We start from the raw sequence: 17,469 nt of genomic DNA, 5'->3' as shown, positions 1-17,469 counted from the left end.
ACAGGTTGAGAGGGATCGTTCTGAGAAATAACTGCACTGCATGTTATATGCACACACACACATATATATATATATATATATATATTTTTTTTTTTCTTTTTCCTTCCTTTATATTTTTATATATGCATATCTATATTATGACTCTACTTTTTCATATATATGTTTCAACAGACATAAATATATATATATATATATATATATATATATATATATATATATATATATATATATATATATATATAAATGTATGTGTGTGTGTGTGTGTGTGTGTGTATGTCTATATACAACACATGTATGATTCCACAAAGCGTTCTCCCTAATGCTGTATGCCTCTATTGCCTGATATGTTTGAAAAAGCCAAATCAATTTTTGCAGCTCAGATGGTGTAGTGCCACATTCCTCTGACTATAGTGTTCAGGGTCATGGGTTCAACACTTGGGACTCCTGTTTTTTTTTTATTAATGTTAAATAACCAGAATGCATGATATGTTTGGTAAAGCATTATTGATTCCCACAGCTCAGATGGTGTAGTGGTATTTTTCTGTGATTGTAGAGGACAGCATCCCGGGTTCAAGACTTGGCAGGGGTGACTATTTTGTTGCTGGGCAGAACAAGGTCTGATGGATACAGAGTGATTAAGGCACATTTAAGCATATTATACTTATAATTTTATATTATAAAATTATATTTATATACACATTATAATTTTACATTTACCTTCCATTATATCCCCCTATGTGCTTTCATTAAATTATATTCTTGTGTGACTATACTGTATGGGGGTTTCACATCTTTTCTACACTGACATCTCACTTTTGGAACTGCTACACTACCCTGGTTGACAAAAAACAGTTGCTACATAATTTAAGTTTACAAAAATAATTTTAACACTACTTTCATATAGCAAAAGAAGTTACCTGTTTTGGTAGTTGAACAATGTACACCTGCATGTAAAGCCGCAACTCTAACCACTACACTATCTCAGCTTGGAAATATCACCTGTATATTTACATTTAGCTCCTATGGGATGTTTAAGCTATGCTAAGCGGAGGGCCATAAAGTGCACACCCGCTTAGCTATGCTTAAACATTCCTTAGGCTAGAAAAAAAAGTATATATTATTATTATTATATTATTATGTTATATGGGTGTGTCTTGTGGTGTTCTGACAACTAACTAGGACTGCAATTGTGAAATAATGGCATTCATTTGGCTTTCAGGCTTTTATACTTCAGGGACTCCTGCTAATACATATCCTGCTATCTATTAACCTTCTAAGTGTGTGAGGGCAATTTTTCAGGCATGTCCGTAATGTATTACTTATTCTCCCCATCATTTATGTAAGGAAATATTGGCATACATTTAGGTTCATAGGTTGGTACTAGGGCTATTGGCCCTAGGGCCTATACAAGCCTAGCCATAACAATTCCCTGGCTATTTCTTCCCACAGTATTTACTTTCAGACTTCTACCCTAACATAATTCATGCTAATGCATGACCTGTTCTCTATCAGCTTTCTATGTTTTTGGGGCTATATGTGTGTTTTGTCACTTTTGGAGGATGTATCCCCCGTTATGTGTGCATTTGCACACATTTCCTGCTTTAGCAGGTTGCAGAAGTGTTGTACGGCACTTTCACAATATAGGGGATGTGTCACAGAACCTGTCACACACACCCTGAATTGCTTTCTTGTTGCCAATGTTTATTTTAGTGTCCATGGACACTGAAATGATCATTATTTCATTTCAATGTCCGCTGACACTGAAATACTGGCATAATATTAGAGTAAATCTGTAATATTATGCCAGTTCAGCTTAGAAAGTGCTGTACAGCACTTTCTGAGTGCAGTGGGCATGGCCAGTGTCCGTGCACTACTTGGACACACCCCCTGCACTCATTCATGGTTCATGTCCATATAGCAAGTACAGCAGTGTGCCTTCATAAATATTTAAGGCACGCTGCTGTGCTAAACAGACACGAACCACTCCGTGCAAGAATACTCTTATTCTTGCATGGATTTTCTTGAAACCAGGGGAGAAATTAACTGAACAAGAAATAGTTGACTCAATAGATCTTATAGAATCACAGCATGTGCCAAATCATATTCCTCCCTTTCTACACAGATATAATGGTTATAATTTTAGGAAGACTTGGTCCAGAAGAGGATAATCTCTATGTTTCAAAGAAAATTCACTGTACTGCTTTGTTTACAGATGAACATTGAAGGATTAGAGGTATGTCTTTTCTCTTTCAGGTATTCAGGTGTTTGCAAAGTTCTGGGTTTTATAGGAGTCATAGTCTCATGCAAGACAGATTTTTTTTTTACAAAAGTCCTAATAGACTCTATGGATAACAACTATCAAATCGTAGCAGGAGATTAAAGCAAACAAGATTAGAATGGCCAGAAACTGATCAAGGAAATCTGGTTATACAACTTTTTATAGCACATGTAGTTCTCTGCTTCATCCTACAGCTTTCCTACCCACTGCTCCATGTCCACTCTGGGTCTACTGGCATCTCCTTTTTCCTTTAGACTTACGCTAATACAATTGGGTGCAGTCACAGATCCTAAGAGTGTTCTGGAAGGTCTAGCCATCACCATCAGCAAAGGGATTTTTTTTAACTTTAAGCCTACCCATTGTTCCCCCATTCTACTGTGACATATGTGACTGCATCCAAAGGGGCAGGCATGCAATGGGGGCATACAGGATATTGTCCTACATCCACAACTACCATTTCCCTTCCTTGAGCTATGTCCCTTCAGTGTGATGTCCCATCTCCATCTGGATCACTGCTGGGAGCGCCCATGCAAACACTCCTTCCAGTTTTGAATATGTCCATTCCTCCCTGCTTCTTCATCAGTTGCCTAAGATGCTAATCAAACCTGGATCACTTGTACTGTCATCAGGGATTCATCCTTCTATGCCAGTAGAGTGGCATTGCTTAAACAAATCTAAGTATGAAAAGGCACTTGCCATCAACTCATAAAGCAACAACAAAAAATCATCTTTACTTATGCAAAGCAAGATGATTAATGCAGCATCCCTTCAGTCGGCTTATAAGACCAGGTAAGCCCGTAGTCAGGTGTTTGGAAAAGTTTTGTTCAGCTTGTGATTATGCTACCCAAACTTTAGGAGATACTACTGTTCTATGTTGTGCTGTAAGCTCTGAAGAGACGGTTAGAGAAGTTTTCAAAATTAAGAAACCCATTACTGTAATACAGATAAAAGGGCAGGAATATTTGTTAATACATTTTGTTTCACTTTGCCTAAAAGCTTGGTCATACTGTTTCAAAATATACCTCATACTGGGTTTGCCCCCAATACTTAGAAAAGTGCAGCTGTTTGTTTTAAGGATGGTGACAATAATTATCCTCGATGTTGCAAGCATTTAAACCTAACTAGAGTGATAGGTAAGTTCTTTGAAAAAATTATCTTGAAGCATATCTTGAAGGTATATCAATATAAGTTTATAGCTGGGACCTCATGTATGACAAATCTATTTGACAATAGTGGATGCACTCAACTTGGGCCTCCTCATGGATGCTGTCTTCTTAGATCTAGTGAAAGCATTCCACAGCTTCCTACATAGCTCCATCATCGGTCAGATATAACTGTGTAATATTAATCCTTATTATTATAAATTGATTAGTAAACTGTATGATATTAATCATTACTATTATAAACTGATTAGTAAACTGGCTTAGTAATCAATCTTTCTCAGTCAAAATAAGTAACACCCTATTGACTATGAGAATTATATCTCGAGGTGTTCCACAGAATTTATTGTTGGACCATTATTTGTGCAGCTTGTTTGTGCCAGTAATAATCACAACTATTTGTTGTAAATTTGCAAACAGCATTTGCAATAGCCATGCCATCACTCATAAGGAGTTGTGTAAATTAGTCGTCTGGTTATGTGATAATAGCTTAAGAGTGTAAAAGGTACTATGAGGGGTGTGCTTCATTCTAGCAATTCAAAGAAGGAATAATTTGTTAGTGTACCAAATAACTTTCACACAGAGGAGTAGCTAGGATATTTGTAGCCCAGGGCGAGACCCTCATTTGGCACCCCCCCCCCCACAGTTATTTTTTTAGCAGGGTTGGGAAAAAATGCCTTGACAACAACTTTTCAGAAAAAACATAAAAGACCAAGAGGCTCAAAAACAAGTCCAAAGAAGAAGTTTTTTGAAAGTTTAAAATACTTTCAGAGTTAATCACTTAACTGTCATGTGATGACTAATCAAACACAACACAGCTTTAGTAATTTAAAGAAACTATACAGATATTAAAAATAAAACAAAATTCAACACAATCCACAACTCTTTTCAGGTACAGTCCAAATGCTAACAGCAGCATAACAAATTATACTAAAAACAGATGATAAATATGAACTGCAACACAGAAATAACTGTGGCTGTGACACAGATAGAAAAATCATGATCCAGGAAAGAAGTAACTAAAATATACATTCTGACCACTCAATATATATATATATATATATATATATATATATATATATATACACACACAGATATACATATATAGGTTTACCATCAAAAGCGCAAATTACGCAACATAATCCATTCAGGTTGTCAACCCAAAATACTGATGTCATGCATATTAAGTAAAAGGCCACAAGCAACAAAAACAACTAGTGAACAATGAAAAATAACCACTGGAACACAAAGAACTGAATCAAAGTATAAAAATAAACGTGATGAAAAGGTGTCTCTATCATGTGTTTTAAAACTGAAGAGTTTGATTCGTTAGATTGCTTTTTTATTAATCAATTTACCCTTGTAGATTTAGCATTTAATTGGTGTCTGTATGTAGGACACTTTTATTTATGTAGTTTTAAATTTATAAGCTGAAGTACTATTGATATTTTTGTAAGATATGTTAGTTTTAATTCAACCTCTTTTCATAATGTTTTTTAGAGCAGATGTATTTACATATATTTTGATTAAGTGTTACATGGTGTGTTTGATGATTTAATTAATTTTGATCACATGATTAACTAATACTATTTAAGCTGTGTCAGTTTTCTTGTCCTTTGTCTGATGAAGTTTATGCTATAGCAGCTGAACGAAAAGCACATTTAATTAAAGAGCTTAACGTTTATTTTTATACTTTGATTCAGTTCTTCGTGTTCCAGTGGTTATTTTTCGTATGTCATGCATATTAATTAGCTGAAAATGTCGAAGTGCATTTAGCGATATTATCGCATTCGCACTTTCATCATCTTTTTGCAGTTCATGACTGCAGATCACGTAACTTAATGTTTTTTGCAGGGGAGCAAGCTCCCCTGCCCCCCATGTTGGGGGCTGTGCCCCCACCATACTATGCAAATTATATATTCCAACTCCAAGATTACACTATAATAAGGTAAAGGGAAATTTCCCGATATGCACTGTACAGCAATCTCTAGGTGTAACATCGACCACATATTTGTGAATGCAGTGGCATTCGCAGCAAAGAACACTCGCAGTATTGAAGGTCTGCAATATATATACACACACACATACATATGTATACTGCACAAAAACTTCAGTGTGCATTGCCATACCATTGGTACCTAAAGTTTACGTCATATTGGAAACTCCTTGTAACACAATGTTTTAATAGTTAGTCCTAGTTCAGCAAACACTGGATCATTTACACAGCAATGTGTGGTTTATTGTCTGTTAATACCATGCCCCAGTGGCATAATAAGATACCATAATCTTACACTGAGTGTGTTTACTGTTTAGCAACAAGGGTGTGCTCTACAAGACAGAGACAGTACCTCAGAGTGCCTTATTTCAGTTATAAGATGACCCCCAAACATAACAAATAAAGATTAATACAAAGTGTAAGCAAGTAAGCAACATTAAAAATTTTTGGAAAAAAAGAAAAATAGTCTGTTGGATTAAAATGCTTCTGAAAGTATGAGTCATACTGGGTTTATCTCATATGTACAAGGTACAAGGTTTGATTCTTATGTCTGGGATAGGAAACTTGGCTAGACTTAAAATGGCCGACAAGGGCAGATAGTCTACTATTAACCTACACACACACACACACACACACACACACACACACACACACACACACACACACACACACAAGCACACACATATGCACACAACGCTAGTTACTGACAAAACATACCATGAGAGGTATATATCCAGTTTACATGCTAGTGATCAATAAAGAAAATGTCTGAGCTAAAATTAACTTAATTTTAATAATAACACATCTAATAAAAAACAGTAATAATTAGGGTTGCCAGCTGTCCGGTTTTTGACCGAACTGTCCGGTTTTCAGACAAATTGTCCAGTTAAAAAATTTAAACTCATGAAGTCCGGTTTTTGTGCCGCCAGGAGAGGAGAAAGTAAATGTATCCAGCCGATACACTACTAGCTACTACACAACAATGAAATGCTTTTAACTTCAGTATTCCTGGTAGCTACGTAGTTTAGACAGTACATACATTAACTTAAGTGGCAGTGATGTAATACAAATGGACAAATTTTATTTTATGCTATACGGATTGTAGAGATATCACTGGAAGGCAGTACTCCACGGTGGGAAAACGGTATTTTTTAGCTATCATTATCCTACCAACTACCAAGCAGTGACAAAAGAAATCTTATAGCAAGATTTAAAATGCTTAAGCACTCTGCCAACATTGCCCAGTGTTGCATTGTAGTACACTCAGACTGATTTTAGAACTTCACCATGCAGTGTAATACTGCTAGCAATTAACACGCCCTGATTTGTATTATCCTCATCTACTATGTTGAACCGTATTCCATGAAACAAATTGTGCATCTTGCTTTTGGGCACTTGCAGTTACCCAACATTATTTTGCTTTACTTGATTCTGCAAGGACCACATTGAAAAATAAAACTATCTCTTTGCCATGTTCAGAAAATGGCAAGTGTGCTAGCTGCATGTGATTTCTTTTCCTACGTGCATCTTTCTTAGATCTAGAGGCTTGAGTTATCTTTCATTCAGTCTTATTGCCATTTTACAACTGCATAGCGGTGGTCCAGTCTGCATCTTCGTAAACTTGTATTAGAGCGCATTGTTGTAGGAAGTTACCTGTTTTAACCTGCACCTTTGGCGTGATATAGAAAAACATTAATGAAACTCTTTAAAGTATGTGTGCTTTTCTGAGATTATGATGTATACTTTGAAAGTTACATAAAACATGTCACCTGTTAGAAATCCATTCATCCACAACCCCTTTATCCCATTTTTTGCATATGTGACATGTAAAGAAAAAGAGTGGGAGGTCAGTTGGACCCAGTACAAGATCTTAAGTACTAGCATCTGAAATATCACACTAGGGGCAGTAACACTTAGCTCAATTGACCCCCACCCAATACAGGTGCAGCCAAGGACTGAAACTTCCTAATCCGGAAAATATGTTACAACTTAACAACTGAGTACCTGTCCCACGCCCCAGTACAAACAGTATTTGACAGAACTTTCAAAATGCAAGGGAATGTTAAGATCATCATTTCTGAATGAGCAGTAAAGTGATGTTATTGACTTAAACGATCTTATGGGGTAAATCAAAACTTACAATTTTTTAATAGCAAAGATAACTGCTTACATTTTTTTTGGATTTTTTAAATCAGATTTACCACCATGTGCACAGGCTGCTAGCTCTTGACCTTTTATCTCCATGGATCATCCATAATTAGGTTTAGGAACATAGAAAATAAACAACTGGAGAAAAATGCACTATATTGACACTTTTCATCAATACTGGTACTTACATCTGCAGCAGCCTAGCAGTGCAATTAGTGCTGCCTGTGTTCTTTTCTCCCCTTTAAGTACGGCTTAAGTCATCAAAGTGGGTGGTCCCATCAGCTGATGTCACTGTGATGTCACAAAATAGGTGGGGCATGGGCGGGAGAGGGGGTGAGAATGGGTGGAGTTATGTGTGATGCGAGGGGCGTGACTTTAGTCCAGTTTTAGCCGCAAAGAAACCTGGCAACCCTAGTAATAATCCCACATACCAAATTCAATAACTATATACTGCATTACATATACCTATCCTATTTTATGAGACTCTTCAGCTTCTTAGACAACAAAGGAAGAAGATGTTTCCAAAGCCCTACACCAATCTCTGGCACAGACATACAGTGTAATACTCTGGGAAGCACAACTAGTTATTCTGCCAATTTACTCTAATGGAAACCTCAAGAAGCCTATTAAGAATACAGAATACAGTGAGGCCCCATTTTTGATTGATGTTTTTCCTTAGTTCATGTAGGCAACAAACAGACTTTCAGAGTATAAAGCAACATGTGCTGAATACTTAGCCTAGGCCTCTGACTGTACCTCTGAACTGTCCAGATTTTTGCAGAATGTCCAGATTTTCACCTCATAAAATTTGTGGTTTTCTAGCAAATTGGTGAAGACTGAACTCATTAAATAATGATAACTTTGTGTATGTTAAATGTTTCCTTCAAACAATGCACAATACAAATCATGTTATTCTAGAAACTTTCTAAGTTTAAACTTTAGAAGAGCAATATTTAAAACCTGTTCCTATCTGTGGACCTTTGACCACATTATTTTAGGCTTTGTCCAATTTTCTTGCACTAAGAGGTTGAGAAGTATGCTTTCCTGAAACTGCTTTAATGAGAAAGACATATGCTACTTTTTCAATGACCAAGAAGAGACTAGAAATAAAATCAGGAGGGTGTGAGTGGTTCATACCTCTCAAACTTTTAGCCCAAGGAATCTCGACAAACAGCCTGATATAATGGGAGTACAAAGGTCCAAATAAGGATAGATTTTAACTATACTGCTCTTATAAACTTAGAAAGTTGCTAGAATAACAGGGTATGTATTAAAATGCATTTTGTAAAGGATATGAAGTCTGAAACTCAACTGTATGACATTATTTACAAATTTCACTCCTCAGATCATTTCAGTGATTTGCCAGAAAACCAAAAACTTTATGAGGAATAGACCAAAATTTTGAGGCAAAAATCTGGACATTCTGTAAAAATCTGGACAATTGAGAGGTATGGAGTGGTTCACCCTCACATTAGGAATGCAAAGTAGCCCCCCCCCACACACACACACACAAAAAGACACTTAAATTCCAGTGAGCCTGATCATCAAGGGGTTAATCTTCCAAGAAAGGATTTATTAGAACCTTGTTTTAAAATCAAGAATATGCATTGAAATTATATTTGTCTTTGCCACATTGCTGCCTACCAAGCATTGTTTGCTTTCTTTCTCTGAATGTCCTGGCAATCTCTTCAGTAGTTTATCCAAGTATGCACAAGCATTTAAATGGCACCAAAATTAAACTGTTTCCCTAACGGCCCCTTCTGTAGTTTTTCCATTTATGCACAAGCACCAAAATGAAGCATTACTCAAAAAGATCCCTTCAGTAGATTGTCTGCATATACACAAGTACCGAAATGAAACTTTTACCCCAATGACCTCTTCAGCAGTCTGTCTAAGTTTGCACAAGTACCAAAATTAAGTTTCCCCCAAACAACCCCTTCAGCAGTTTGCCCTAGTTTGAGCAAGAGGCATACTAGTAAGTAACTGTACTTACTTGAGACGTGTTGTTTTACTCTGTCCAACACACCAAATGCGCGCACAGTGAGTTGAGGAGTATAGCATTTTTTGAAAACTAAATTGCTCACTTTGGCTGCCATTCATACAGCCCAAGACACTGGGGCAGATTCAAAAAACCTCTGCAGTGCGTACAAGGTAGCACACAGTTTTGTATTCAGTAAGAGGTAATACATGGTGTGTAGAGCTATGCAATTAAGGTAAACACTGTGGCATGCTAATTACAGCATAAGCAGCTGAACTATATGCTACTCAACAAGTCCAAGCTGGAGGAGCTATTCAACAAGGTATAAAGCAACCATGCAGACTCAGTGCTAGTTTTCCCTGTGAATTCCAAAACCTTTTGGAATTCTGCCACGGAAAGGAGTCTATGCAGAAACAATGTTAGGGGCTGCTGTTGCTTTAATTCATGCATACTGTGTATGCAACAAGCTCAAGTCTATGTTGTTGCTGCTTCTAACAGACCACGGCAAATAAGGAGAAGAGTTTTCAGACTCTGGTCAACTTATCACAATCTGTATGAGGTGGAAATTGTAGACCACTAAGGGGTGGATACAGACACATTACAGGAACTCTGCAACCTCTGTCATCCTCAACTCAGACCCAGGGCAAACCAAGGGAAACCCATACCAGTGGAGACAAAGGTATGTGTAGCGCTTAGAATTTTATCTACAGGAGCCTTTTAGCGACCAACAGGGGACATGGGGTGTCACAGGCATCAGCATCCAGGACACTCCATCAATTCCTGAATGCTATACTCCAACATGCAAGTGACCACATATATTTTCCCCATACTCCTGAGGATAGAGCCAGAAATATGCAAGATGTTTACTCTGTAGCACACTGCCCTGAAGTACTGGGTGCCATAGATTGTACATATATAGAAATCAAGGCACCACCCAGGGAACATGAAGGGTCTGCATAAATAGAAAGGGCTTCCATTCCATTAGCTGCCAAGTCATGTATAATGCTAGGGAAATCTTCCTGAATGTGTGTGCTGGCAGCCCAGGCAGTTACCAAGACTCACATATCTGGTACACCTCCCAACTTTATTGGATGTTCACTAGGGGTGATATCCTACATGATAATTTACTGGGGGAATGCAGGTTATGCACTGGAACTGTGGCTGAAGATGCCCATCAGAAATGCAAACGCACCCACTAAAGAATACCATAATAAGGCACATGCTCAACCCAGAAATATCATAGAGTGTGTGTTTGGGCTGCTGAAGTCACAGTTCAAATGACTAGATACATCTGGTGGAGCTCTGCAATACAATCCACATATATGTGCTGAAATCTTCACAGTCTGTGCTATGCTTCACAACATCAGCCTGAGAAAACAGCTTCAGCAGGATCAACAAGGGGAAGGGGCATACATCCCATAACCAATGACAAGGTCACCACAGCCACATGCAGGTAAGGAGTCAGAGGAGGAAGAAGCAGCTGCTGTGGGTGTAAGCAGATGTAGGCATGCTCAATATGCCCTTGCATTGGCTAAGAGACAACACATAGCACACTCGCTCACCATCTAAGGAGCTAAAACCTTCATCCTATGCATATATATATATATATATATATATATATATATATATATATATATATATATATATATATATATATATATGTATAGTAACATTGATGCCAGGCAATGCTCACAAAATTTACCTACCCATGTAATGGCTGTGTACTCCTAGCATCAGAAAGATTCAGCCCTGAGCTAAAACTACAACTGCTGGATTTACAAGGTAAGTGCTGAACCTGGAGTGTTAAAACAGAATTGTGTAATAATACAAATGAAGGTGTATCATTGCATGTTGTTACTTGGTAATGTAAGGAAATAAAAGGTGGATGATTTGTACAGCAATGATTTTAACATGTGACATACATGAACATGTGTCCTCTAACAAGTAATAGGCCTCAGGCAACAACGATTCTCACATTCATGCCAAAAAGTGCAAATGAACACTGAATGTCCTTAGTTTGGCCTCATACCCACACACTACACACACCACAAAACCAGCCTCACATAATGCTACCACACCAATGAATCAAACACATAAACACACAAAGACATACTCGGAGGCTCTGAGTAAAACTTTACCTAAACAGCAGAGGCCTCCAAAGCAGACACCCAAACAACTGCTACCTCAAGACACCCCACAAGCAACACATAAACCACAAAAGCAGTGTGCAAAGCAGTCACAGCCCTTAAGGCCAAATACAACACCAAACATACTTGTCATAGGTGACTCCATAGTCAGACACACTGATGTCCCACTCACCAGGCTGAACAAGGAGAGGGTCACAGTAAGCTGCCTATCAGGCGCTAGAATCCGCCACATAACACAAGCACTCGGGTCACTCCACGGCAAGTACAAATATGACACAGTCATTGTCCATGCTGGTGTGAATGACCTGAGATGTACCTCCCTGGACTACATGAAAAGAGACATAGAGGAGCTCTCTGATTATGTAGCCCAGGCAGGTATGACCCTGACCCTGAGCAGTATCCTTCCTTCACCAAGAATGATGCCACAATATAGAGACAAGATGATCAGCTTTAACAATTGGCTTAATGTCTGGTGTCATTCAAAGGGGATCCAATGTCTGTCTGCCTGGGATGACATGCTTGACAAGCCACGCTGCTTGAAGGATGGCTTGCACCTGTAACCCTGGGATTCCGGATATTGGCTAAGGCTCTTGCCACCCCATAGTGCCTTTTTAGGCAAGGCTCAAATTCTAAACCTACCACCCTAGAAAACAAAAATGGGAAGAAACTGAGGGTAATGCTGCTCAATGCCAGAAGTCTAAATCTCAAAATGCATGCACTCGAGGCCCTTCTCAGTATGGAGAACATCGATGTCTGTGCTGTAACTGAAACCTGGTTCAAGGCTCCTGAGAGCACCCCGGCACTATTAGGTTTTACCTCATATCATGCGTTCCAGCCCTAAAACCCGGACCACACCACAAAAGGAGGGGGTGTATCCATATTCATAAAGGATGCCCACACCTCCAGGTTGGTGGCAACGCCAAGCTTCGGAAACCATCCAGGTGCAACTAACCATAGGCAAAACTGCTCTACAAATTGTAGCATGCTACAGGCCACCCTCTCAAACTCAGGAACCCCACACAGCCTTCCTGAAGACACTGGAGGGTATAAATGTATCTCCAAACACCATCATATTGGGTGACTTCAACTACCCGAATATAGACTGGGAACATTACTCAAGCCCTAACTTTCTAGCCCAACGGTTCCTGGAGTTCATAAATTCAAATGCCATGGAACAGCTAGTCACTGTTCCCATGAGAGGAGAAAATATACTAGATCTCATTATCACAAACATGGGGACAAAATGCTCCACACCGGAAGTATATCCCTCATTGGTGAGATCTGATCATAAACTAATCTCACTGGAAATCCACATCCCGCCCCCCCCCCCAACCAAAAAAACCACAGTGAAGAACTTCTCTAAAGCAAACTTCACACTACTCAAGACTGGTGTGGTATCCTTCAAGGCCCCTGAGCCAGTGGAAACCACAACCCAAGCTGCAGAAGCCCTTACAAATGCCTTCTATGAACACCTCCAGGACTGCATGGATCAGGCAATCCCAAATAAAACCAAGACTCTTTCCACAAAGGGCAAACGTCCAGTCTGGTGGACCCCAACCATTAACAAACTTTACAATAAGAGGAGAAAGCTATTACATGATAGAACAAAATCCATAAAAGGGAAGTCACCTTGATCATTATTAGTAAAAAATACGAGCACTCATAAAATCAACTAAGGCCAATTTTGAGAGAAAAATTGCCATGGATTCAAAGGACAATCATAAGGCCTTTTTCAGCTATGTTAGGAACCTGGGTGGAAACTCCCAGATATGCTCAGAATTAGTACAAAATGATACAAAAATCACTGAACCCACAGACATTGCCAACATACTGGCAGACAGGTTCAGTGCAAACTTCACCCCCTAAAGGAGAGATAACTATCCCAGCGGAGTGTAGCCTCCCAGACATCTCAAATGCGCAGGTGAAAGCTGCTCTCTCTAAAGCTAAAAACACAGCATCAATGGGACCGGATGGTGTCCCCGGCTGTGTGCTACACGAGCTAAATGAGGAATTAAACCCGCACATAAGGCAGCTGTTTAATCTCAGCCTTACCACAGGATACGTGCCCAAGGAGTGGCGTACGGCAACTGTGGTCCCACTCCACAAAGATGGTGCCTCTACGGACCCTGGTAATTACCGCCCCATAAGCTTAACAAGTCTAGTCTGCAAAGCTATGGAGAGGATCATAATGGAGCTCATAAACAAAGATATAGGGGACTTGCAGACATTGGACCCGACCCAGTTTGGCTTCGTCAAGGGAAGATCATGCCTTTTGAACTTGGTCGACTTCTTCGAAACAGTCACCAAGGCCATTGATGAGGAAAGGCAGTCCATACAGCCTACCTTGACCTTGCAAAGGCTTTCGACACAATACCCCACTCGGTATTGTAGAAAAACTTACCAGCTTAAATGTAAACCCATATGTCACAAGATGGGTTGCAAACTGGCTTAAGGACAGAACCCACAGGGTTAGAGTTGCTGGCACTATGTCAGACTCCAAGCCGGTCACAAGTGGTGTCCCACAGGGCTCGGTCCTTGGCCCCTATTGTTCGGCATCTACTTCTCAGAAGTACAGGCCAACATGGGAGGACTTTGGCTGACAAAGTTTGCAGATGACTGCAAACTGGGCACCATAGTGGAAAGTGCATCGGACACGGATATCCTTCAGAAGGGACTCACGGAAACAGATAGCTGGTGCCAGAGCCATGGCCTGAAGTTAAACGCCAAAAATGTATAGTCATACCCTTCGGGAAAAACAAGGTAACCCCAAGCTACCATATAGGCGGCAATCCACTAAGCACAGAAGAGGTTATCAGGGACCTGGGGACCCAGGTTGACAGTGGCCTTTCTTTTGACACTCACGTTGCTAAAGTGGTTAGAAAGACCTTCTACATTGCCCACCTGATCATGAAGGGATTCACATCCAGATCTAGTGAGGTCATTGTTCCCCTGTACTCTTCACTTATCAGACCAATGATCGAGTACAATGCCCCATTCGGGATTTATCTCACCCGACATCTGCAGCAATTGGAGAGACCCCAAAAGTTCCTCACCAAAAGGATAAAGGGACTCCAAAATCTGTCATATGCTGCCAGATTGAAGAAACTTCAGCTCTACTCAGTCGCATACCTTCTGCTTAGAGGTGACATGTGCCTGACATACAAGGCCATGTCCAACCTGGAGTTAACGGACATGCTCCACCTCAAAAAATCCAAATCCACCAAAACCACTAGAGCAAGCGACTTAAACCCTAGCACGGATATAAATAGGATGTGCTGGAGGGATAGATTTATCACTCAGAGACTCCCTATGCTGTGGAATAAAATCCCGGTCCATGTGAGGCAGAGCACCTCGCTGGCTCTGTTCAAGAGAAATTTTGACCTGTGGATGGGAGATCGTAGGTTTACCCTGGGAATCATCTCTGTGTCACTGCTGGACAGAGGCACAACAAACTAATGGGCACAGTATTTTTTCATATAAGGGGTGGTGTAAGCCACAAAAATTTGGGCTAGGCTTATAAATGCCTTAGGGCAGATAGCCTAGTATAAACCTATGAACCTATGAACCTATACGTTTCTACTTGAAAATCATTAAAGAGAGAAGTTAGAAAGTAATAACACACATTTCAGTTTCAGACTTCAAAACTCTCAGAAGATTCTTAAAAATACTGATGCAAAAAACTGTTTTGATTCTATCAACTCTCTAACTTTGTAAGACCCAAATACGTCAAAAGTACAATTACAAAAACATCACAAACACAAATATACTAAGCACTATGTCAGCTATGCACCCTGAGCATCAGACACAAAGCTTATGTATCCCTGAATCCAAAAGATAGAAAACAAGGATATGGCACAATTATCATCACTTGCACAGGGTGTTGTGTGTGTTGGGGGCAGTGGCAGCTGGTGACTTCATATCAAAGGGGGGGGCTGCAGGAGACAGCTGAACATGTGGGGCCAATGGGAAGTGGTGCGGCCAACTAGAAAGGAGTGGAGCTATGCTAAAATCGCAAAAACTGGGACTTTAATTTAATACTCTGCCCTAGGTGCCACTGCCAAACTATCATTATAAGAGTCCAATCAAGACAAAATGAATTGTATAAGAAAAAAAATATTTCAATGCATTGGCTACATGAGAGCTTACTTAATATCTAGATGGAAACAAAAAGGTTGTGAGGCATGAAAAAAAATACTTTTTAAATACATTACTGGAATGCCAGTCAAAATCAAGTATAAAAAAACAAGCAGCACTCAACTCAAACCACTTCTCCTTGCACTGCAGTTCTAATTATAATTTATATTCAGCTTTATAAAAGTACCAAGTAACATGCTGAAAGTAGCAGTACCCCCACTTGTAAAAATGTTTCTTATCCAAAAAAGACATGCTACCTGACAACAACTATCTACTTGTTTCATGGGGAAAACATGATCAAAGTAAAAAATGAAAAGCAAACAAGAAACAAGATCAAGATAAATTGCTTAAAAGATTACTGCACATGTTATGGACCACACATGATAGATTGGCATTCTGTTTAGTTTACGGGTAAAGCCTGCACAGATGACTGCAAGTCTCCAACAAATGTAATGAGCTTCTGAAAATACTGTAGTCTTGTCCTTTATTGCAAATACTGTCATATGCATTTCAATACCTAAGGCTTATACGCTATCTAGTTATGTAAATATTCTATACATGGCAATAACAAAAAGGCTTTCAGTGTTGGTACTTCTTTAACAGTATGCTTATTAAAGCTTACTTGCATCTTACAGTCTCAGATAAGCTTACCTGATGATCATTAAAGCATTGCTACTTAAACACAGAGTAACAGGCACTGCAACAACATGCATTTTCTAAATAAGAAGAAGCATAAATCAACAGTATAAAAATATAACAGAAAACCAGAGCATTCTGCAAAATCAAGGACAGATGAAAAGCCACTGTAGTACTTGTGTCTACCTTGGATGGGGGGATATTCTGCACACTTACACTTCATAACTGCTCCTTGTTTTGATTGGACACGTGGGAGAGTGGGGTGCAACAAGTATGTCACAATTTGAAATGTCTCTGGCTGACGGTGATGGCCCTGACACAATTGTCATACCTCTCAGCCTCAGAGCAAGAAATCTGGACAAAGCCATAAACAGAAGTGGAACAAAGGCCCAAAAATAATGACAAATTTTAAATATTTCTCTTATTAACTTACAAAGATAATAGAATAGTAGATCTTGCATTAGTATCAATTTTCTGAACGGAATGAAATCTGAAACTCAAATGTCTGTCATTATTTTCTAACCTCAATCTTTAATGATTTGCCACTAATTTGCCAGAAAACCATAATTTTATGAAAAATGGACCAAAAATGTGATGCAAAAATATAAAATAGCCACATAATACAGCAAAGAACCTGTCAAAGAAGGGACACTTTTTTAATATTAGTACTGTTAACTTGAGCAGCTGACAAAATAAGATAATCTACATACATTTCTGAAATTAAAAGTAATCTATAACTCTGATCATTGCAATTATTTATTAATTGTAAACCCTCCACATTTTCTTCCATATTTGCCATTTTGCGGAGGGATTATTAGGGGGAGAGCAACATTCTGAGCCAAAATCAAGGACAGTTGAGAGGTTTGGATATACCTAATTCAATAAAGTGATTTATTTGCATATACCTCTCATCTTCTTAACACAGGAAATCTGGACAAGGCCAAATATATTGGTGGAACATACAAACAGTACTAAAAATTGCTCTTGTATAA

Source organism: Protopterus annectens, chromosome 5.part0 (assembly GCF_019279795.1).
Source record: "Protopterus annectens isolate FY-2018-M chromosome 5.part0, PAN1.0, whole genome shotgun sequence".
NCBI lineage: Eukaryota > Metazoa > Chordata > Ceratodontiformes > Protopteridae > Protopterus > Protopterus annectens.
The sequence above is the reverse complement of the archived record's forward strand: the minus strand, read 5'-3'. Positions refer to the sequence as shown.